The sequence below is a fragment of the Globicephala melas genome, chromosome 5 (assembly GCF_963455315.2).
Source record: "Globicephala melas chromosome 5, mGloMel1.2, whole genome shotgun sequence".
Lineage (NCBI taxonomy): Eukaryota > Metazoa > Chordata > Mammalia > Artiodactyla > Delphinidae > Globicephala > Globicephala melas.
The window spans coordinates 98354619-98379278 of NC_083318.1; the positions used below are offsets into that span (position 1 = coordinate 98354619).

At 41.5% G+C, this 24660-nt stretch overlaps 1 protein-coding gene across 6 annotated transcripts in view; it reads right to left on the reverse strand.

The window, feature by feature from the left end:
• RASGEF1B (RasGEF domain family member 1B) overlaps nt 1–24660 on the reverse strand; it is a 590923-nt gene that overhangs the window by 168004 nt on the left and 398259 nt on the right. Inside the window, exon 1 of one of the 6 annotated variants that reach the window (XM_060299546.2) lies at nt 5392–5493. The exons of the other annotated variants lie outside the window; for them this stretch is intronic. The gene's annotated coding sequence lies outside the window, so the exon portion shown is untranslated. Of the gene's footprint in view, nt 1–5391; nt 5494–24660 lie in introns of those variants that run through there. 6 annotated transcript variants of the gene reach the window in all.

The following is a 24660-nucleotide window of genomic DNA, read 5'->3' on the forward strand; positions in this document are numbered from 1 at the left end:
ACGTAACACCTCATATTCCAAAGGCACATTTTCCAGAGCAGGCCTGGGGGAAGGCGATGTGTATTTGAGGGCTTTGGGGAAAGCACTGGTATTCTTCTGAATTAGAAATAAAAGCTTAGAGATAGACATATAATAGAAATATGGAACAATGACACTAAAATCTTCATTTCACATCAATAACCATATACTGAGACATATATGCAGGGTGCTGTGCAGAAGGCCCTTGCTCACAATGACTTTATAGTCTAGTGGAGGATGCAAACATAAAAACAATGACTCACTGGAAAGAGGAGGGGGGAAGGAGGTGCCTAAGATGATGCTAAGATTCTTACTTGAGTGACTAGCAAGAAATACAGGAGGTTGAGCAATTAAATATTTTTCCAAATATTACAAAAGCAACATATGCTCTGCGGCTCTTCTGGCCGCTGCCCCACCCAGGGAAACAATACTCACAGTCTGCAGAATATCCGCCTACTGCTTTCCTCGTGTCCATTCAAGCATGCAAACATATATACATATATAGGGCTTTTCTATATTTGCTTTGTACAATAATTACATAGTATTATCTAATACAATAGATAATATTATACCTATTACTTTGCAAGTTGCTTTTTGACTTCAGAATACATCATGGACATCCTTCCACAGCAAATAGCTGCATAATGGTTCTAATTCACAGTCATCTATTCTCCCCGATGGGCATTCAGTTTGTTCCCACGTTCCCACCATGACACACAATAAACATCCTTACATATATACTCCTATATAGAGATGTGCTTTGATTTCAATAAGAGAACCCAAAAGTGGGATTGCTGGGTTAAAAGGTATACGTACTTTTCACTGTAACTGAGTTTTCCAGATTTCTTTTGAAAGAATGTGAAGCAATTTTTGCTCTACCAGCAATAAAAGGAATCTTGGTGATGATGTGCAGTTGTGAGGAGTGGGGGCCTGGGTGGTACAGGGGAAAGAAAGGACCATAGTTTAGTTCCATTGTTGACTAGTTAAGTCTAAGAGGCCTGCTGGGCATCTGCGTGTTGATATCCAGCAGGCAGTGAGATGCTCAGCGCTGACAGGAAAGGATCTAAGTTTGAGTGAGGACATAGGAGTGGAATGGACTCGCTCTGGGGAAGAGGATGGAGCAGAGAAGGGAGGGGACTATAGATCCTAAGGTAGTTCCCCCATCACAGAGCTGCGTGGAAAAATTAGGAATTAGCGAAGGAGGTTAAGGATGCGTCAAGAGGTAGCAGAGAAAGAAAGAGAGTGCGGGCTAAGGGAAATATGAGGAAGAGACAGTTTCAAGAAGCAGGGGGTGTACTATGTCACCAAATGCTGGGCGAGACCTTTAATCACAGTGACCTGGACGTTCTCTTCTTATACCTTAGAGTTGGGGCACAGAAATAGGAGCTCCAACTTCCTGGTTTTCTAAAAAACTCATCTGTGTCAACTCTAATGAACAGAGTGATGCAGATACATTAAATATTCTTCCTCCAAAAACCATTCCAAGGCATCACAGCTACTGGCAAAGCTACCAATGAGTTGGAACATGGACGTGTTTCGGTTTCATCTCGTTTCCCCTCCCTCTGCCCTTCTTGTGAAAGAAGTGCTCGCAATCACAGAATAAAAGGCCCTAAGTCACTCACCGAACAGAAACACAGTTCCTAAATTATCGAAAGCTGATTACATCAGTGCTGACAGACACAGGCTATAATGCCATGATCCTCCTCTCATCAGTTTCTCTCTCTGGACCGTGAAAACAGAGTCCTCACCTGCCTGGCATCCACAGTCCTCTTGGGGACAGGCTCTAAATATGTCCGTGCAGCACGTCATGAAATGATCCACGTCATACACCTCCTGACATTGTCCTATGTTCACAGGGGGCACTCGGGACAGAAAGGGACTCTGACAAAAACAGGCACACTTATGTACACACTTAAAATATTTAACCTCCAGAGAACACGTACAACCCCCAACTTCCACCCCCTCATTTCCTGTATTAAGTGATGACCCACCCTGTTCATGGAGCCACCTATGAGAGGGACACTTCAGACAAGAACAGCCCTTTCATGATACGACGAGGCGCAATCCGTGCTGGTGCCACAAGAATGTGTGCAGAGGAAAGAGAGCTTTTCTACTCTGACCTCATGGAGTCAGGTGACACCGAGGTATCAAATGCTGCTCCAGACAGGTTTGCAGGAGGATGGTGTTTGCACAACAGTGATAAAGGCACCCCTGGGAATTGCAAATTCAATCTGACTTACAGCAGTCATGTTTGCCTCCGGAGACTGGGAGGATTTGAGCTGCAGGAGGAAAAAAAAAAAGCCAACTCTTTGCAGAGCCTGGAAATGAGTGTGGATTGACAAAATGAAACGGCACAGGAGACTGGCGGATCAATGGATAATTGCAGTCAGGCAGCCAGGGCTGGTCTAGCCCAGAGGAGGAAATATCATTTTGATTATGTTCAGGAAGATCTATTTATGAATATAGGTTTCCTGGCTGAGTCAGACTGAATATTGTTCCGGGTTTAAAAAACAAAATTTGGATAAGAATAAACAAAGTTAGAGAAATTCTTTGATCTGGAGCATTTTCAATCTTTTCTGCTGGATGAAGAGTGGTCCTAAAGGAAAAGAAAGGCTTCCCATTCCTATCACAGATCACTTCCACCTGCAACTTGGCAGAGGTTTTATCCCCTTTTCTGGCAAAGAAAGGCCAGGTTTCCTCCTCTTCACACACCCACCCCGTCATGCCTGAGTCTTCTTTTGCTCATGCTTTCTTGGGCCACATGGCTCACCCCAGGTGACAGAGGACACTGTCTTTGTAAGAATGAGGAAGTGAAAGGGCTGTGGCGCAGAGGGGCTGGTACATAGTAAGAGTGGTGATGCTTTTGCATGAGGCAACCGGAAACTCATCAGACTTTGTGTTCAGACAGACCTGAGTTCAGATTCCTTTTCAGCCACTTTACAAGGTGCATGACCTTGAGTGAGTCATATAACCTTGTGTAAAATAGGTTACCCACGTCGTAAGATTGTGGTAAACATTAGAGAGAAAAAGAAATAAACGAATGAACCCACACAGATATGTTTAATGTCCCTAGCACACAGTAGGCACCATCACAAGGTAATAATTACGCTGAGAATCTATATAATCCTATAAAAATGTGCCTGAGTTGCTGACTTCTGAGTAAGGAACTGGTTTTCTTTCATGTTAAATGCCAACAGTGTTACTCGAGAAATGTCTCGTCTCTACTGTTTTTCTCATAAAACCCATAGCTTTTTTCCCTATCAAGTCACCTGGAGGTTTTGCGGGGGTAGGAACCCCATTGGATCCAGTTTGGGTTTTAGTTCAATGGCACAATACGGTTAGAGGAAATTAGTGGATCGGGAAGCCATTTCTACTTCCGTCTGTGGCCCAGGGAGTCCACATTATGACAGCTTGTCCCATTTGTCCCATAGGTCCTGCTGTGGGACCACAAATTCCCAGCCACCTCTCTCATGAAAACCCCTGCCTTTATATCCACCAGTCCGAGTCTCCACAACCAAGCTCTGCTCCCCCACTTAGAGCTGGTCTGGCAGAGAGTCCCAGTCAAGAAGGCTAGCTGTGATCAGAGGGCTGGAGTTAGGGGGTAGTACCCACGGAGACACTCGTGGAATGTTAAGAGCTAGAGGGGTGAGCCCAGGCCACCCTCTCCACACCCCACGAACATCTGTGTGGCACCTGGTCTGTGCCAGGCCCAGAGCTAGGCGTCAGAGACAGAGTGTGGAACAAGCCATAGTCCCTTAGTGTCTAGTAAGGGGTGTAGACATGTGAACTGCATTTATAACAGCGCCATTAGTGCCCACGACTGGGGAAATAGAGAGTGCACAGAGACGAGGCCCCTAACCCAAAATGGGGAACGCCACCAAGGCTTCCCCAAGGAAGGGAGATTGGAAACCAAGTAGGAATCAGCCAGGCAACGAAGGATGGGATGAAGATGAGGAAGGAAGAGTTTCCTAACCGAGGGAGCAACATGTAGGGCGAGGGAGGGAGCTGGCAGGGGAGCCAATGCAGAGTGTGTCGCCAAGAGACAAAGGCTGGGGAAGCAGCGCAGACTGTAGGCAAATTATTTAACCCCTCAAAACATTTTTGTGTGGGCTTCCCTGGTGGCGCAGTGGTTGAGAGTCCGCCTGCTGATGCAGGGGACACGGGTTCGTGCCCCGGTCTGGGAAGATCCCACATGCCGCGGAGCGGCTGGGCCCGTGAGCCGCGGCCGCTGAGCCTGCGCGTCCGGAGCCTGTGCTCCGCAACGGGAGAGGCCACAGCAGTGAGAGGCCTGCGTACCGCAACAAAAAAAAAACAAAAACAGAAAAAAGCATCTTTGTGAAGGATATTATAATGTTCTCTTGGGATTACTGTGGTAGCAAAATAAAATAATATATTAAGAACCATCCAGCATCTGCCCTGATGCCAAGTTAAGCACTCAGTAAATGCTAGTTGTTAGTAATACCCTGCTTCAGATGGCAGTATTGAGGCTGTGGAGGGAAGACGATTCGACTGAGTCTAGATCACAGGGGAAGCAGGAAGGGGAATAAGCACCATAGACCAGGTGATGCTGTAACTGCATCCGACCTTCCTGTGACTGCTCTTTAAAGTTGTTGGTTCAGGATATGCAGACAAGTACACATCAGCCCACTCGAAAGCCCAGGGATAAGACGCAGCCTCAAGTGAATGGATCAGCTTCTCAGTGCGGGGTGGGAGAGGTGCTTCTGTTCACATTCTGGGTGGGAAAATTCTTTGTTGTGCAGGACTGTCCCTCACACAGCAAGACGTTTAGCATCTCTCAGCGCATCCACTACAGTCCAGTAGTCCCCTCAGTCTCTGTGACAACACTTTTCTAAACACCCTCCACAGGTTAGACTGTCCACCATTGACAATCTGCTCATGAGTATTTTGAATTTGAAAGCATCTCTCAACCAAGGAAGACTGGAAACTCTTAGCCTAGAAAAGGTTTAGATCTAGAAAAGGGATCTAGAACTTCAGAGTAATAAGCTTGACTGAAGGTAAGTGTTTCAGAAGACATCCACGTTACAAATTAAATGGATAAATACACAGTCAAAGGAAAAACAAAATTAAATAAATGATATTCATGTTACTTGTACCTTTCTATCCTCTATTCACCTACAAAGAAGAAATAACCTAAGTAAGGAGAGTAAGTTCTCTTTTCTGATGTAGAGTAGACCAATTCCATGTGTCTGGTGAGCACCCTCAGAGAAGAAAGCAGAAGTTGGCACAAATTATGTGAATGGAATAATTATAGTTGTCTTTCAGAATTGTCAGCAAATTAATTTCTCGGGCTATTTTAAAGAGTTATCCAGGCACTAGCTTCCGAGAAAACAAAACCTAGCATTCATTCCTTACCTCATCTCACAAAAATGAAACAAGGCTGCTCAGATTTTGTCTGCCTTTTTAGTGCTATTACTGGATGCTTTAAACTTCATTTCCCCGTGTGTCCATCTTGCTCCTCCCTACAAGGAAAGATAAAATACCACAGCATATGTCACTAAGGAGATAATCACGGAGAGTCTGGGCCAGGGGAGGGATCGGTAGATACGAAGTTCCATTCCAGAATCACTTTCTACTGTCCATTCTGGGTCCAAATCACGCTCTGCTCTGTTAGTCTGGGGTCCCGATACCACAACCCGGACAGCTTGAAGACGTGGAAATGATCTGTGCCCTTGGGGATACGGATTAACTCTGCCCCAAGGCCTGCGGCCACTGTCTGCCTCTCACACACTCTGCAGGCTCATGAAAGGCAGCCCCATACGCTGTCTTCCCGTCAATGGAGAGCAGCTCTGCCCGGCCAGCCTGGCCGCCCTATTTCAGCTCTGCCCCTTATCCTTTAGCTGAACAAATGAGGACGAGGCCCAGAGGGAAGACAATCAGTCCTTCTGTTCCTGAACTACTAGCCACGTGAGCTTTGCTGTTAAACAAGGTTGCTGTGTTTTACCTTCAAGGCAGAGAAACAATGCACATTCTCAAAAGGATTTTTGAGATATTTGGGGTAAACAAGACTGCCAGAGGTCTATTGAAAATCCACACTGATGAACATACTGAAAGAATTAAGTATGGTTACCTAGCCATAAAACCTACTGTTGGTCCATTGGGGTTATCATTAAGGAAAGAATGCCAAGAGAGAGATGTTTAGGGAAATGTGTGACAGTAAGCAGTGTGTGCACCCAGGCTGTGACCTCAAGCCAAATCTCCACAGTTTGCTTTTTTTCTTTTCTCTCTTGGAAAAGTGAAAAAAAAAAAAAAACTGGTAATAATTTTCTCACCACTAATTTTTAATGTGAAATACAGAATAAAGTCTAAGTCAGATCAATCAAATTTTTAAAAGGCAATGGTAGATCACTGAAAATGTTTCCATGGAATAAAACAAATCTAACAGAAGAGAATGGTAGCAGCAAGTCCTGTAAGATTTCCCAAACTTGTATTATTTTCTCATTCAAAAGATAAGGCAGAATAAGACTTGACATAAATTCTTGACAAGGGTGCCAAAATAATGGCATGGGGAAAGAATGGTCTTTTCAACAAATGGTGCATATCCATTGTAAAAAAATGAAGCTGGACTCCTTCCTTACACCGTAGATAAAAATGAACTCTAAATGGATCACAGACTTAAATGTAAAAACTAAAACTATTAAAACTCGTAGAAGAAAACATAGGAGTTAATCTTCACGACCTTGGGTTAAGCAACATCTTCTCAGATACAATATCCCAAGGAACAAAAGTAAAAATAGATAAATTAGGCTTCATTAAAATTAAAAAAAAATTGTGCTTCAAAGGACACTGTCAAGAAAGTGAAAAAATGAACCACAGAATGGGAGAAGATATTTGCAAAGTACAAATCTGATAAAGGATTTGTATCCATAATATATAAAGAACTTGTACAACTCAACAATAAAAAGACAAATAACCCCATTTTAAAATAGGCATAGGATTTAAATAGGCAGTTCTCTGAAGAAGATTTACAAATGGCAGTAAGGACATGAAAAAATTCTCACCATTATTAGCTATTAGAAAAATACAAATCAAAACCACAACAAGTTGTGATGAATTGAGCTATTGGGATTGACATGTATACACTGATGTGTATAAAATTGATGACTAATAAGAAACGGCTGTATAAAAAAAAAAGTGCCTTCTTGATAAAATGTTTAAAATAAGTCAAAAAAAAAAAAGTTGAATACATTAGAAGCAGAGAGCAGAACCATGGTTACCGGGGTGGGAAGGTAGGGGAAACAGGGGAGATGTTGGTTAAATGGTACGAAGTTGCAGTTATGTAAGATGAATAAGTCTAGAGATTTAATGTACAACATGATGACTACAGTTAATAATACTGTATTGTATACTAGAAATTTGCTAAGAGAGTAGACTTCAGGTGCGTTCGCCATATACAGTACAAAAAAAATGGAACATAGGCAGAACACTCTATGACATAAATCACAGCAAGATCCTTTTTGACCCACCTCCAAGAGAAATGGAAATAAAAACAAAAATAAACAAATGGGACCTAATGAAACTTCAAAGCTTTTGCACAGCAAAGGAAACCATAAACAAGACCAAAAGACAACCCTCAGAATGGGAGAAAATATTTGCAAATGAAGCAACTGACAAAGGATTAATCTCCAAAATTTACAAGCAGCTCATGCAGCTCAATAACAAAAAAACAAACAACCCAAGCCAAAAATGGGCAGAAGATCTAAATAGACATTTCTCCAAAGAAGATATACAGACTGCCAACAAACACATGAAAGAATGCTCAACATCATTAATCATTAGAGAAATGCAAATCAAAACTGCAATGAGATATCATCTCACACTGGTCAGAATGGCCATCATCAAAAATTCTAGAAACAATAAATGCTGGAGAGGGTGTGGAGAAAAGGGAACACTCTTGCACTGCTGGTGGGAATGCAAATTGATACAGCCACTATGGAGAACAGTATGGAGGTTCCTTAAAAAACTACAAATAAAACTACCATATGACCCAGCAATCCCACTACTGGGCATATACCCTGAGAAAACCATAATTCAAAAAGAGTCATGTACCACAATGTTCATTGCAGCACTATTTACAATAGCCTGGAGATGGAAATAACCTAAGTGTCCATCATCGGATGAATGGATAAAGAAGATGTGGCACATGTATACAATGGAATATTACTCAGCCATAAAAGGAAACGAAATTGAGTTATTTCTAGTGAGGTGGATGGACCTAGAGTCTGTCATACAGAGTGAAGTAAGTCAGAAAGAGAAAAACAAATACCGTATGCTAACACGTTAAAAAAAAAAAAAAAGGTCATGAAGAACCTAGGGGTAAGACGGGAATAAAGACACGGACCTACCAGAGAATGGACTTGAGGATATGGGGAGGGGGAAGGGTAAGCTGGGACAAAGTGAGAGAGTGGCATGGACATATATACACTACCAAATGTAAAACAGATAACTAGTGGGAAGCAGCCGCATAGCACAGGGAGATCAGCTCGGTGCTTTGTGACCACCTAGAGGGGTGGGATAGGGAGGGTGGGAGGGAGGGAGATGCAAGAGGGAAGAGATATGGGGATATATGTATATGTATAACTGATTCACTTTGTTATAAAGCAGAAACTAACACACCATTGTAAAGCAATTATACTCCAATAAAGATGTTAAGAAATAAAATAAAAATAAATAAATAAATAAATAAAAATGGTAACCTTGTGAAGAGATGAATATGTTAATTAGCTTGACTATAGTAATAATTTCACTATGTACATGCATATCAAAACATGTTGTACATCTTAAATATATCTATTTTTATTTTTAAAAAGTAAATAAAAGTAAAGTATTTACTTTAAAAAAAACCCAACAAAACACAAGATACCACTTCACACCCACTCGGATGGCTATAATAAAAAACACAAATAATGAAAAGTATTGTCAAGGATGTGGAGAAATTGGGACCCTTGTACAGTGATGGTAGTGATGTAAAATAGTAGAGGTTCTGTGGAAAACAAAATGTTAAACAGAGTTACCACACGATCTATCAATTCCATTCATAGGTATAGACCCAAGGGAAATGAAAACACATGTCCACACAAAAATCTGTACACAACTGTTCATAGCAGCATTATTCATAAAAGCCCCAAAGTGGAAACAACCCAAATGTCCATCAGCTGAGAAATGGATAAATAAAATGCACCATATTCATTCAATGGAATATTATTACTCAACCATAGAAAGGAAGTAGGTACTGATTTCACAAATGGGAAAATTTAAGTTTAGAGAGATTGCGTCCCTTATCCAAAGTCACTCAACCTTCAAGGGGCTGAGTTAGTTTTAGGTCACCGGTGTGTCTCCAAAGTGGATGCTCTTAAGCAGCCGGCTTCTTATTCCCTATAGGAAAGGTACCATAGATTGCTTTTTTTGAAGACTCGCTCTATGCCAGGTACTATGTATATACATAATCTCACTGCTCTTCACCACACCTCTGCTAGGTCAGTATTATTATTTCTGTCTCTACAGCAGAGAAATCATGCAAAGGAGGAGTTAAAGGCCTTGCCCAGGTCATAATGCTGGAAATTGGGTGGAGCTGCGATTTGAACCCAGGTCCATTCACTCCCAGAATCACCATTCTTTCTGCTAAGTCTTGCTGTCCCTGTCATCAGGTTCCTGAGATGATTCTCTGATGTGTCTCTGGGGTCTGCCCTGTTCCTTCCTTTCCCACAGACACAATGCTGGCCTGATGCTCAGATAGATAACTCATGCCAGGATTTCTCCGTGAATTTCTGGTTGGACTCATTTCCGTGAGCTTCATCCTCTTTCCAATCCACTTTTCAATCACCAGCCTCTTCTTTCTAACAGGCCACTTCTATTTATTTATTCTATTTCTCCATCACCTAAGAACATGCGATGCCTATGGAACCAAATCCAAATTCCTCAGCTTGGAATGTGTGGGTCCCCATACTAAATCTGGATGTACACTAGAATCTTCAGGAGCTTTGCAAAATCCTGTTGCTCAGGACACACTCCACACCAATTAAGTCAGAACTCCTGGGCTTGGGATCCAGGCATCAATATTTAAAAAATCTCCCTAGGCGATTCCAATGTGAAGTCAAGATTGAGAAGCACGGAAACAAACCAACTGACTCCCAGCTTAAGTCTGCCTCCTAATTGCTAGGCTAATCTCTTTTTTGTCTTTCATATCTACCACCTTTGCTCCCACAGTCCTACTCATTGGCTCAGGGCGAATGCCTTCTCCTCCCTTCTCTGATAATTCAAGTCTTCACCTGTCAGACCTCAGCCCATCTCCACCCACTCCAGGAAGACTTCCTTGAATATACTGACCTCTGAACAAACCCTGTATCTAAATATGCACTTATGGTCCAGGTAATTGAGTTGAAAACATGATAATACAATCCTTTTCTTGCTCTCTAACTGCTTTACAAGTATGAGTCTATAGTCACTCCAATTGTGTAAAACATTAGTGCCAAGATCTTTCCGTGTGTGCTTTGTTATTCCGTGGATGTTCCCTTTTCTGCTTTCAGTACCCTGCATCCTTGGAGACCTAACTTGTGCATTTATTCCCTCCCTCTAAAGTTTTATTTACCCACCCAGTCCTGTTGCCCTGACTTCAATGCTACTGATCTTCATTCCTTCAATAGATCTGGCATTTTCACTCCTCTATGCTCTTGCCTTTGCCAAGAATTCCTTACCCTCCAACCTGGCAAGATTCTTCGTTCATTTTCAAGGCTTTCTTCCCTCTCCACTTGTCTAGGAGTCTTCCCTTGTCAGACAGAACTAATGGTACCTTATGTATTGGTGCTTTACAACACCGTTCCTGCTGCACTTCATTAATACCAGTCATTAGCACTTATCACAGTGTATTATAGTTCATAGGCTGCTGCAGATTTTAAATAAGAAAGCACGGCAAATGTGCATGTAACAAAAGAGTGGATTGTTCCAACATAAAACCAAACTTCTGATGCTGTATTTTCCTTATAAGCCTGACAATAAAGTGCTGTTGACTTGAAAGACCATTTTCACAGCTCATAACATTACTGGGATAGGGGTGGTGGGTGGCCTTTGGAAGGCCCTGGCCCAGGACACCTGGTATTTTGTGCGCATATCCTGTGTGTAGGTGTGGGCTGTCTTCCTTTCAATAGAAGCAGCAAAGAAAGGGAGTGGTGGGGAGGTAAGATGTGCAAAACGTGTCCCTCTCTTTGAAGTCCAGCACTGATCGGAGATAAAAAGCAAGCTTGAAAGCGTGATGCCTTAAGCAGGCCCACACAGTAACAGGTTTTTTTTTAAGTTCAGATTCAAATAATCTTGCAATAATCCATGTTAAAAAGTCACCAAGAGAAACTGTCACAAATAAGAATTCCAGACCCAGGAGGATCTTATCAATAAGGGACTCTAAATCCCTCCTCTGAGAAACACTCTTTTTGTAGAGGACTAAGAAGTTAATTACACATTTCAAAATCCAACTGTGGCAGGGTTGCTGCTATAAGCTGAGTTTTTAAATTTTGAAATTGCCATTTTCCCATCTCCATACTAATCCATTATAACAAGATAATAGGTAGAGAGCATCAGGAATTCAACAGTAAATAAAACGGTGCCCAACCAATCCCACTTTTGTAACTGAAACTTGTTTTACAGTTTCTTATTCTAAAGTCCCCTTGAAAGACTCCAGATTGAACTCTGAGTTCCTCTCAAGTTCTCTCTTCAGCACTGATGAACTAACATGCAGATTTTAGAAGAGATCTCAGATCACATTCCCATCTCAGCACGATGACTTTCCCCTACTTCAGCCAAAGTTCATTCAAACCCAGGTTTTGTCTAAACAATAACTCACACTGTGTGATGTCATGACTTGTCTACAATATTTCTTCGGCTCTAATCAAGTTATCCCCGGGCTCACACGTCTTCAGTGATAAAGAGGCATGCATATGAATTGAGGCAGAGTTCCACTGAAGTAGACTGGGAAGATGAGAAAAGGTGCAGGAAAAGGATTCCTGGGAGAGGTGGGCTTCAGAATTTTTTTTTTTTTAATGAATGTCTTTTGGATATCTGGAGAAGAGAAAGTAATTCTGGATAATAAGGATGGAACAAATAAAGGCTCAGGGACAGGTAGAAAGGAATCTGTCACTGGCAATATGACAGGTACAGCTGCTTGTCTTCTGTTATAGGCTGAATTCCGTCCCCCTCAAAATGCATACGTTGAAGCTCTAACCCTTCCAGTACCTCAGAATGTGAGTGTATTTGAAGATAGGGCCTTAAAGAGCTGATCAAGTTAAATGAGGCCATTAGGATGGGCTCTAATTCAACCTGACTCGTGTCCTTATACAAAGAGGAGATCTGTACACACAGGGAGGCACCAGAGAGGAAAGACCACGTGAGCACAGAGTAAGGAGATAGCCAACCACAAGCCAAGGAGAGGGGCCTCAGAAGAAACCAATCCTGTCAGCACATCGATCATGAACTTTCAGCCTCCACAATGGTGAGAAAGTAAGTTTGTGCTGTTTAAGCCAGCCAGTGTTGGTATTTTGTGATGGCAGCCTGAGCAAGCTAACCAGCCACTCCTCTCCTCCCATCTTCTACCTGGCAGAGCTCACCTCCAGCATAGGGTCTCCCAACTGCCCTTGGTGCTAAACCATGGACAACTGCACCCATCCTGGTGCAAAAGGGAAAGTCTACTGAGGGACTCTGGGAAAACTCTTCTTCTATCATGAACAAGGAGAGACAGGTGGGGGGAAAGTCCTGCCCAGGACACTGTTCTTCAATGACATAAGCCCTGGAGTTGTGGTGGCCATCTAGTATCATGAGATGAACATGAGAAAATTACAGAGAGATTCTGTACCACCCTTGGCAATCAACTCTTTAACTGCCTTCCTTAGTTTTCCTGTCATGTGAGACAATGACTGCTACTGTCTAAGCCCATTTTCGTTGGATTTATTACTTGCTGGGTCCAGGGAGGAGAATGACCTGGCTAATGTAAGAGATCACATTAGTGAAACCAAGTAGACCAAGGTTTTGGAAAAAGGCCTCTGAAGGTTTTAGAGAAAGTAAAATAGAAATGTGGGGAAGAGAAAGAAGAATTAGAAATAAATTCTGAGTCTCTAGACTGGGAGCCTGTGAGAATGGGACTACCTATAAGAAGTATGGGTTACCTTCTCCTCTGGGAGAACTTGTTAGTTTTCTAGGCCATCTCTCTGAGTATGTGGCTCAGTGAGAGGTCAGCTGGATTGGATAACAAAACACTAAAAGTGCTGAGAGTGAACCTGGGTCTGGGGTAGGAACTAAAAAGAGATTTGGAAGGGAATCCTGTCAGTGGGCCAAGTGGATGCTAATGCCTGCTGTTAAAGTAGGTATACCCACTGCTCACATCAGACCTCAAAGCACAGAAACCCGTGCTTGAAGCATATTCCCACAAACTCCTGCTATCTGTTGCCAGTTTTACAATAATTCAAGTAAAATTCTTTTGAGCTGTAAAAACCTTGTGAACTGTGAGTCTCTACAGGCTCTGCAGTGAGAGTCTGGGGGACGTGATGCCTGGACCTAAATCTACCACTAACCAAATGAACTCAGACAACTCACAACTTCTCTGGATCTCAATGGCTTCAGCAACAGAACAAGGGGGTTTGATGAGAACAGCGGTCATTTTTTTGGCAGTGGAACTCTTATTTGACATAAATCATATTCAAACCCCCAATATCTCTACTACTCATAATTCACAATAATTGCATACTTAACCTCTGCCAGGCTTTGTACTAAGCACTCCAGGTAGATGACCTCATTTTTAAAAATTTATTAATTTAATTGGAGTAGAGCTGCTTTACAATGTTGTGTTAGTTTCTGCTGTACAGCAAAGTGAATCAGCTATATGTATACATATATCCCCTCTTTTTTGGATTTCCTTCCCATTTAGGTCACCAGAGAGCATTGAGTAGAGTTCCCTGTGCTATACAGTAGGTTCTCTATTTTTACATACATAGTTATCTATTTTATACATAGTAGCATATATATGTCAATCCCAATCTCCCAGTTCATCCCATCCCCCCCCCCCACCTTGGTATCCATATGTTTGTTCTCTATGTCTGTGTCAGACAACCTCATTTAAATTCTCGCTCTTAACAGTATAAAATAGGAGCTGTAATTATCATTCCTGTTTTATGAATGAGGAAACTGAGGCACAGAGAAGTTAAGAAACTTGCCCAAGATCACACAGCTAGTCAAGAGCAGGGAGTCTGACTCTCCGGTCTTGGTTCTTAACCCCCAGGCTAAATGGAAGTCCTGTTTTGGTGTGTGTGTGTGTGTGTCTGTGTTTATGCTATTGGGGAAGGGGGCACGTAAGATTCTTAATACAATAGAGTGCAGAAACTTGGCTTTTTCACTAGTGCCTGAGGTAGCTCTATGACACCCTCCAGAGAACTGAGGAATCATAGAATAAAAACCCTCCAAACCATATGATCTTCAAAGCAATAATGTATTAAACTAACACAGTAGGCAGATGAAGGTTATCTGAATGGGTTTTGTGGGGCAAGGGGAGATGTGATACAACTGGAAAATAAAGCAGCAAATTATCCCATTGTTTTGATTTGTTTTTAGTTACAGTTTTGAATAAATTTCAATTCACATCAATAATCATATGAAGATCACACACTCATATACAAAAAAGAGCAAGGGCTGTAAAAATCTTGAGAACCACTGATTAGACAGCTCTTCAGATCTATGAATTTTAATTTCCCTGGTTCTGCCATCTGCTTAGTTTCTGCTCATTCTCACCACTCCTTGTTCAACTTCCTAATCCTGTGTCAGGTAAGGCAGGTCACACACCCTAATTAAGATGGGCACCCATGTGACAGGTCAATCACTGGCTCCCTGGGTGGGATAATAATCATTATAACAGCTAACATCTATTGTATCCTTAATACGTGCCAGAAATCACAATAAAGATGTGTATGTACGTAAACTGGTTTAATCTTCACACGATTCCAAGTATCTATTATGTGCTAAGCAGAATCTCTTCCAGAGGCCTTTTCTAATCTCCTGGCTCAAGAGAAGTGGCCCTTCTGTGAGCTCTCATTACACCTGGCACACAACTCTAACAAAGCACATAGCTAATCATATCAATTCACCCGACTCACATCTGCTTTCCTGAATAGAGTATAAGCTCCTGGAGGGAAGAAAGTTTGTCTTATACATTCTGTGTCTCTAACACTAGGCACAGAGATTGGCATACAGTAGGCACTCGAGAAATGTTTGCTCAACACTGGCAGACATTTTCACTGAGCTACCGCAAATACTTTCCTAGCCCATCCCTCCTTGGTTACCTCCATTCTGGAGACTGGAAAAACTAGGTAACTTAACCAGTTTTTCAGGAAGATTTTGGGAAAGATATTTCTCTTCCCGACACTATAAAGGCATCTGACAAGAAAGCTTGTGCGGATAGATGCTTAGAGCTACTGCAGCCATTCTGTGATAATGAGGGAAAGACCAAGAGAATCACAGGAACCCAGAACCAGATCCTTGATGTCTTTGAGCTACTGAACCTTTGCCACAATCACCTCTCTCCAAGACTACCTGTTGTGTTAGAAAACTAAACTCTGTTTGTTAAAAACACTGAGAGTTTCTGTTACTTCAAGCTTAAAGCATTTCTTTTTTTTTTTTTTTTTTGCAGTACATGGGCCTCTCACTGCTGTGGCCTCTCCTGCTGCCGGACACACAGGCCCAGCGGCCACGGCTCACGGGGTCAGCCGCTCCACAGCATGTGGGATCTTCCTGGACCGGGGCATGAACCCATGTCCCCTGCATCGGCAGGTGGACTCTCAACCACTGTGCCACCAGGGAAGCCCAAGCATTTCTTTTTATACAGGAACATTTTGAAATTAATTAAAACTGGTCCCTAACCTTAAAAGAAACACCTTAAAAAAAGGGTCACCAGAGTAAATACAGGACACCAGATTAAATATAGGACTTATTAAAAACAATGCACAATTCTTCAGTATAAGTATGTCCATTCAATTTGGGGACATATTTATATTAAAAATACTTGCGGTTTATTAGAAATTCAAATTTAACCGGGTGTCCTGTATTTTTATTTGCTGTATCTGGCAGCTCTTTGTAGATAGTAGTAAACAGCTTCTAAGAGTAGCAGAAGAGATGCTTAAATCAGGGCATCTGATTTAGCAAACAAAACCACTCCCAGGATAACACCAATAATAACAATGTACATTACATGACCTTTTACAGTTTTCAGAGAACTTTCATAGACGTGACTCATTCAGTAACTAGCTGCTGTTTACATTTTATAAAAAGACTCTACCCTAGTGGGTTATTTGCCCAAAGTGGTACAGTTGGTAAGTAAAGGAGTAGAGATCTGAACTTGTATCTCCAGATTTCTGGTTCCATGTTGTTTCTTTATACTTGAGGTTCTCAAACTTTAACATGCATCACAATCACCTGGAGGGCTTGTTAAACTACTGATTGCTGGACCTTCACCTAGTAGTAGGTCTGGGGTAGGGCCAAGAATTTGCATTTCTAACAAGGTTCCAGTGATGCTGATGCTGCTAGTACTGGGAACACACTTTGGAAACCACTGCTTTATACTATACCAAGGCAGCTCTTTTCTAATAGGACAGAATCAACAATCATCTATCCTGTTTCCAAGAAGAGAAAAACCTAGAAGGCATATCAAAGCCAAATGATAACACATTAATTGCAAAGGCCCTCTTTTTCTTTGACTTAATATCACCTGGAGCTTGCAAGTTAAATGCATATGTGGGGAAGCACGTGAAAATGAATGTGATGCCTTATATTCCACTCTCTTGAACACTGGTTTTTATTCATGGGTATACCTGCTGCCCAAACAAGCTGGAGGTCTTACTCAAGCATGGGAGGTGGGAGTGGGGATTGAGTGTGTGTGTGCCTCTTGTCTCTGTGTGCCGCATTTTTGGAGGACAGGTTGCAAGAAGATTAAGGGTCACTACAAAACCGCTCAGGGGCCTGGAAGTGAAAATCCCTGGTGTCCTCAACCTTAAAATCACGTGTGGGTCAGGGCATGAAACTTGACCCTTTGCATGATAAACCAAGAGATGTCCTTCCTTTATCCAGAGTTGATTACACTCTCCCTCTTTGTTTTCTCCTTTCCTTGTCTCCTTCATACTCCCACAGCAGCCACCTACCAGACAGGAAGATAAAACCGAAATGGAGAAGTGCAGCCAACTGTAAAGCAGTCGAGTGTGACTGCCAAACCACAGTCAAGAGAGGATGAGGAGGGGTGACGTGGAAGAGAAGAAAGAGAGCTCTTTATCCTCTGAGTCTCTGAGTGGTAATTTCACTGTCTATGTATACAGTAGCCGAGAGCACTGAAAACAAATACAATCATACTACAAACACGGTTCATATTCTTGGAGCCTCCCTCCATGGGAGTCTTCTGGGGACCTGCAACACTCTCCAGCCAACCTTGGACCCTCGGGTTGGTAAACCAGGACCCGTCACTGCATTCCAGGTCAGTGACCATCTCTTGTCTGTCCAGATAGTTTCTTCAGCCATGAGACAATGAAGACTAATCAGTGTCATTTGTTAATTTTCCAAAAATTAGTGTTGTATAAAACTACAAAGAATAATGTAACAACAAACTCTCACAGTTCTACTATCCAGATTTAGCAACTGTTACATTTGGTTGTATCTCTTCCAGGTGTTAATATTTTGTTTTTATGGAATTACATGACAGATATAGTCCAAGAGCTTTAGCCCTGTCCTTTTTCCATTACCCTTTCAGGCAACAAATATCGTGAGTTTTGATTCCTTTTATTTTGTTAAAAATTTGCATATATAAACATGGATTATAAGACAACCCATAATATTATTATATTTTTGTTTTTATTAAGAATATATTATTTATTATTATTCATATATTTGTTAATAATATAACTTTTTTTTGTTTATATAAGTGATTCATATTGAGTGTTTTGTCCTTCTCCTTGTTTTCATTCCACATAAAGTTCTTGAGCTCTAACCAGTTGATTTAGATGATCATTTTTACCTGTTCATTATATTTGCCCATGTATTTCTCTATAGTGGGCTGTGAATTGTTTCCAACTTTGTTTACTCTTACAAGCAATGCTGCAATGCCCACCCTATTACATGACCCTGTGCACATACACCAGAGTTTCTGTTGGATATATACACAAAAGTGGAATTATTGAGACCTAGGTATTATATCTTGAATTTTACTAGATGCTGTCAATATAGCTTGAAAGTGGGTGTATCACGCGTATTCCCAAGACTAAGGAGGGAGGATACCGTTTCTCCCACACGCTGACAACTGTTGAAATTGTCAGACTTGTTAGTTTTTGCTAATGTCAGTCTGCAATGAAAGGTGTCTGCCTCATGCTTGTTTTGATTCACATTTCCTTGTAATGGATTGAGTTTTTTTTTTCTGATTCAATTTCCTTCTCTGTGACTTGTCTGTTTACATCCATTGCCCATTTTTCTATTACTTGTCTTTTGTCTACTGATTTGTAGGAATTCTTTTTTACACATTCAGAACAATAGTAATTTGCATATTATATATAAATATTGCAAGTATCTTCTTCCTGTCCTTGGTTTATATTTTAACGTTGTTTATGAGTAAATTATTTGATGAAGAAGCCAAAAGGAGCGATCACAGGTTGTGGACTTGGCACTGTCACATACAATCCTTCAGTGGGCTGGGCGATAAAGAAACTGAGACTCTAAAGCAGAGCTATAACTGGAGGAATCAACATTCAAAGCCATGTCTAAAAGCCACAGATTCAGTGCTCACTCCATCACAAACCAACATGCTTGCTCATGTGTTCCCTCTTGCAGAAACATTATAAAATAAAGCCTTATCATGGTTAAAGTGTGCAATGAGACAATTTATGGTATCAGAAGTATTTGGGGACACTTGTTAAAAGGTCAGAGATTTTTCTTCTGTAGGACTGGGGTGAGTCCCAGAAATATATACTGCAAATAAGCTCCAGGAGACAAAGATATAGCAGATCAGTGGGCCAGACTTTGAGGATACTCTTGACAGAGTTGAGAAATCAAAGCACTTAGTGAAGCTGGTGGGGGCCCTTGGGAGGTCTGGGCCTCCAGCCACCTGTGTGAGTATTTGATGTGCCTCTCTCCTGTGGGGCTATAGTCTCTGCAAGGACAGGGACATTCCTCTTCTGTTTTCTCCCAGCATCTAGCATCATGCCTGGCTCAATAAATAATTGTGGAATGAAGAAACGCTCCACGTATCACAGTTAGTAGGTAACCACCCATGTCTAAGAAGAGTCTTAGGAAAGCCTGTACTTAGCCTCAAACTCTAAAATTTCCTCTCCTGCTGAAAGGGAGGTAGGCAACAATAATTCATTCTATATGCTAAGTGTTCTTGACCTCAGTTAATTCACATTATTGACCCTCTGCCCTGAGAGTTGTCATCTGAAAGTACGTATTACGAAAATAAACATTCCTAATTATGTGTGTCTATAAAATGACAGTCAATTGAGTGGAGAAGGAAATCTGTCTAAACCCTTTACTGTGTGAAAATCAAACACACAGGCATTTCTTTGGAAGCTGATGCTCAAAAAGTACTTGTTAGGATACCTGCAATACCTTCTCTTTTCACCTTTGTCCCAGTGCCACAAGACAGAGCAAGTTCCTAAGTCCTATGCCTCATGCCATCTCTGTGAAGCAAGTATGATTCATCGGGCCTAACCTCTTAGTCCTGACAATTGCCTGCATCCGGTTTAGACCATCTCTGTCTTTGATCAAAACTGTCAGTATTTTCTTTCCTCTATACTTTAGTCATACGCTATTGAGATGATCATTGGATCTTCTCTCCAAAGCAGGACAGCTAATGACACCTTCCAGCTAGGCAAGAATTTTCCCTGTTAGATCTGGGTGTGATGCAATGGTTCAGAGATGTTTAGCAGGGAAGAAAAAAGGTAAGCATTTCTGAGAGCTTTGTCACCTCCACCTATTTCTGATTCCTCAAAGGGACAGGTATCTCTGAATAGCCTCAAAAGATGTAATGAAAAGAGGCCCTGAGAAGTACATTTGAGCAACAGGTATGACAGAGCTACTGGGGAATGTGGTTTAGGGAGGTTCTTATTTCTCTTAGATGTTTCTATTTTTAGAAGTAACATTAAAACTTTTATAAGAAATACAAAGATGTTAAAACTCCTTATATGTTTAATCAAGAAACCCATGGAGATGTTACTGGTTTGAAGATAGAGACCATGAATTTGTCTTCTCTTAGAGCTAGGGGAGATGATAGTCTTATAGTCTTATACCAAAGACTGTGGTGAGACTGACACACAGTTGACATAGAACAGAGGTGGGTAGAGTATCTTCTCTGGAGGAGAGTCTGGAATTCATTCTATCTACCTCCCCCAGGCCAACAGCCAAGCTCAACACTATTCTGATCTTCAGAGCAATTGCCTTCTCTTCACTTCTTCCCTGGAAGAACCAGACCGAAGGTGGATCTATACAGAACTGTTGTCTGGGCCTTCACACACCATGCATGGTGCCAGGGTGGGAGGCACTCACAAACACAATGCATAGGGAGTATAGGAATTTGTCAGCTGGTTTTGTCAACTGACAGTTTTCATAGCTTGGATGAATCGAATCCAAGGGGTTTTTTGCCTATAAACTTATATATAGCCTCTGAAGATATTCTAAGCTATATAGTTCTGACAAATTAGCACTTGACTCCTAAAAACATTTTTTTCCTATGGGCCTAATATTGTGTGATAATTATTTTCTGATCTTTTTAAAGCTCTTGGCTTTGGAAACGGGAAGTGCGAAAATAAACCAGAAAATCAAAACATTCTGATTTAAGGCAAAATCTGAGTGGCACTAGTTCTGGCACAATGTATTTTCTGATCCTGACATCACAAATAATATCAGTCCCACAACAGCTGTGAAGAAAATAAAGACTAGATTTAAAACAAAATGTCTGTGGGAGAAAAAAAAATCTTATCCCAATTGTTTCCTTAACCTTTTATAAATTCGTGTTTGAGAAGAAGCAGCAAAATGGAGAGTAACTCTTGGTCTTCTTATGAAAGTTTGATTCATATGCCTCATATCTCAAATGCTCCAAACTCTGCAAGCCTCATTCCCATGGTTCAATCTTTCCCACCCATTTGCTTCTCCTCTCTTCCCATGAGTACAGGTATATGAGTATGTTCGTGTGTGTATGTGAGTGTGTGTGTTCCTTGCCCTTGCATCTTGTTTCAATGCTCCAGAAGCCAAGACATGGTGGAAACCCTTCTGGGACCAGTAGCTTTCTCATCTCCCTGGCCACCCTTCATGCCCCTCCATGAGAGATGAGCTCATGATCACCTGCCATTTCTTCAGTGCCTTCTATGTCCCAGACACTGGCACCTTTACATTTATCTCATTTAATCATCAAAATAGGCCTGTGGTGTACCGAGTACGTCTCCAATATACAGCTGAACAGCCTGAGGCTCGGAGTGCAGAAGACACACAGCTGGGGAGTTGTGATTTCAAGATTCAGACTCAAGTCTCACTGATTCCAAAGGACAAAAGTTTTCCTCTACATCATGCCTTCAGGAATAGACAAAGGCCTGAGAGTGTAATGAATCTAAGGTACATTTCATCTAATTTTTTTCAACAAATCATCCCTAATGGCAGAGAAGAGGGAAGGTATGTGGATAAGTGGGTGTGAGCACATGTTGGAGGGAAGGAGATACAGTGTGCTTTTGAGGATGTTAGTCTGAAGCATTCGGCTGCATGCACATAAGTTCTGTGAAGTCTTTTATTTACCTAAAAAATTCACTCTAATTTTGCATTCTATTCCATAATGTATTCATACTTGCTGTAATGTTAAAGAAAGGGGTTTTAAAAACTTGCTGTTGGCTAAATTAATGCTCTAGGAAGATGTACCATATTTATCTTGCAGGTCTATGGATCCCAGGCACCTTGCCATTGCCCTTGGAATTACTGTAACCCAGGGTCAAAAATAGAAAAAATAAATCCATTTCCACTACTGAAAATACAACTGAGAAGTCCCTTCCTTCCGGAGAGTGCACCACTAGCGTATTATTTGCACCTAAAAAGCAGCAGGTTACAACTAATGATCACAAGGTGGATTTCGAAGGCTTAGAAGAGGAGTACGAGGATGCTGATACATAAGAACAATAAAGAGCAATTTTTGATAACTGGGAATTATTTCTGCCACCTAAACCAACCAGTTTTTAAAAATCTAGCACAGGGCATCAGTTAAATGCCGAATTCCTATTGGGTCACAAGTAATTATGAGAAACAGAGGCAACATGATACAGTGAAAAGAGCTTTGGACTGAGACCCAAGACATGGGTTCTAGATTCAGCTCTGCTATCAACAAGTCTCAACAAGAGTTTTGATAGGTGCTCAATCCCTGTGTTTGCATCTGCAAAATAGAGTGGTAGTGGGCTCAGTGATTTCTGATATTCCATCCATGAACACTCTATGAATCTATGGCATCTGTCTAATGAAGAGTGAACAGTGAGTAGAATATAGGCATTGGGATCAGATAGATCACACCTGAATCCCAGTGGAGGCATTTAACAGCTTTGGGAGCTTCTACTTTCCTATGTGTGAAATGAGACATAGGGTCATTGAGAAGGTCAAACAAGAAAACATTTGTAAAAACCTACCATGGTGCTAAGAGAGATAGCTGGCACTCAGTAATGTTAGCTATTATTTTGATGATATTTGTTACATAGATAAAAAAGAGATGGAGGGGAAGCACTCAGCTTGTTCTGCCAGAGTTATCAGTTTCATTACCAATTTAAGTGTTGCATCTTGCTTTGTATTAGATACTCTTGTCACTCTCAGCACCGTGTAACTTTTCTTCATGGCATTTACCACAAATTACAATTATGTACTTATTTTTGTGATTCTAGGATTATTTATTTGAAATCTTACTTCTCATGCTGATGTAAGTCCCATGAGGGCAGAGACCACATCAGTTTTGCTCACATCTATATTCCCAGAATCCAGCGTAGTGCCTGAGACAAAGTAAGTACCCAATAATTATCTGCCAAATGGATGAATGAATGAGTGAATGAATGAGTAGTCCTACGAAATCTTCGTCCTTATCTCACCTAATCTACAGACATCATGAGGAAACTTACTTGTTCAGTTCCACCTGTATTATTGAATCTGACTGTTCTACATAGGCCATTTCATGCACAGTGTATAATGTTCAATTGTAGGCCATTCTGCTATTGATTCACACAGCTACCAATTTTTAGAACTTGCACCAAAGTCCCACCCGTCATGGCTCAGTTTCTGTCACACACACCCACCTACATGGCTGCCCAATAAATATACTTTTATGAACTCACAGCAGTAATGAGGAAGGCTCTTATTTCCACGTGTTTAAAGAAAAATGACAGGGTATTTCTTGCATTTTGTTTCTTAATGTTTTAAATTGATGGTCTTTAGTCTGTAAAGTACATCAGTGTCACCTGGGAACTTGCTAAATATGCAGATTCCTAGGTCCCATCCTCAGATAGTCTGCATCACAGTATCTAGTATCAGGCCTAGGGATCTGCATTTTAAACAAGCTCTCCAAGTAAGATGCAGGAAGACTGGTCCACATTTTGAGAAACAATGCTTTAAAGACTGCATTGAAAATAATTACTGTATATTTTCTTAATGACATTCACACAGAAAAAATATTTTGAACCAATACTCCTGAGATGTAATTGGATATAAACTCTTCTGAACTTCTGGGTAGTGTCCTAAAGAGTTGATGGGGACAAAATTCTACATTAAGCACATTCGGACTCTTTTTGATCCTTTAAAAAAGTTGAATATAAATCTCTTTTGGAACCTCCAGGTTTTAAATTACTGCCAGTTACAAAAGTTGCTACTTAATTCAACAAAGAGAAAGGAGACCATTAAAAAATACTCAGAGCTGTGGGCTTCCCTGGTGGCGCAGTGGTTGAGAGCCCGCCTGCCGATGTAGGGGACGTGGGTTCGTGCCCCAGTCCGGGAAGATCCCACATGACATGGAGCCGCTGGGCCCGTGAGCCATGGCCGCTGAGCCTGTGCGTCCGGAGCCTGTGCTCCGCAACGGGAGAGGCCACAACAGTGAGAGGCCCGCGTACCGCAAAAAAAAAAAAAAAAAAAAAAAAAAACCCACAAAAAACCCAGAGCTGAAAAATGGCCACCTCCAATGGCAAAGGAGATATAATCACAATGCCGAAGGCTTGTTCACTTTGCTCTGGAAGCCTCTGAAGGAGTAATGAGGATGCCTGAGACTCTCGTACCTGGTAGAGGTAATAAGGTCAAGCAGAAAAAGTGTAGGTAAGTACTGATAATCTCACCCATGCCAACAGGACATTCCACATGCTATGGTCACAAAGAAAGTAAAAGTTCTTCTCAGTGTTGACAGATGGTCATCAGTTGTGCCTAAATGGCTTTGAGAAAATCCATGTTTACCCTAGTGGGCTGCAGGAAGTAAATCTCTGAAAAGCCAAAGTTCAGGGCATCTCTGCCTATTAAAAATAATGCCTGTGACGTACCTCCCAACTTAAACAGCACCAGTCTAACAGGGGCTAAAGCTGTTTTACTTCCAGACATCTCCCACACACCTGAGAATAAAATATCAAGCTACAT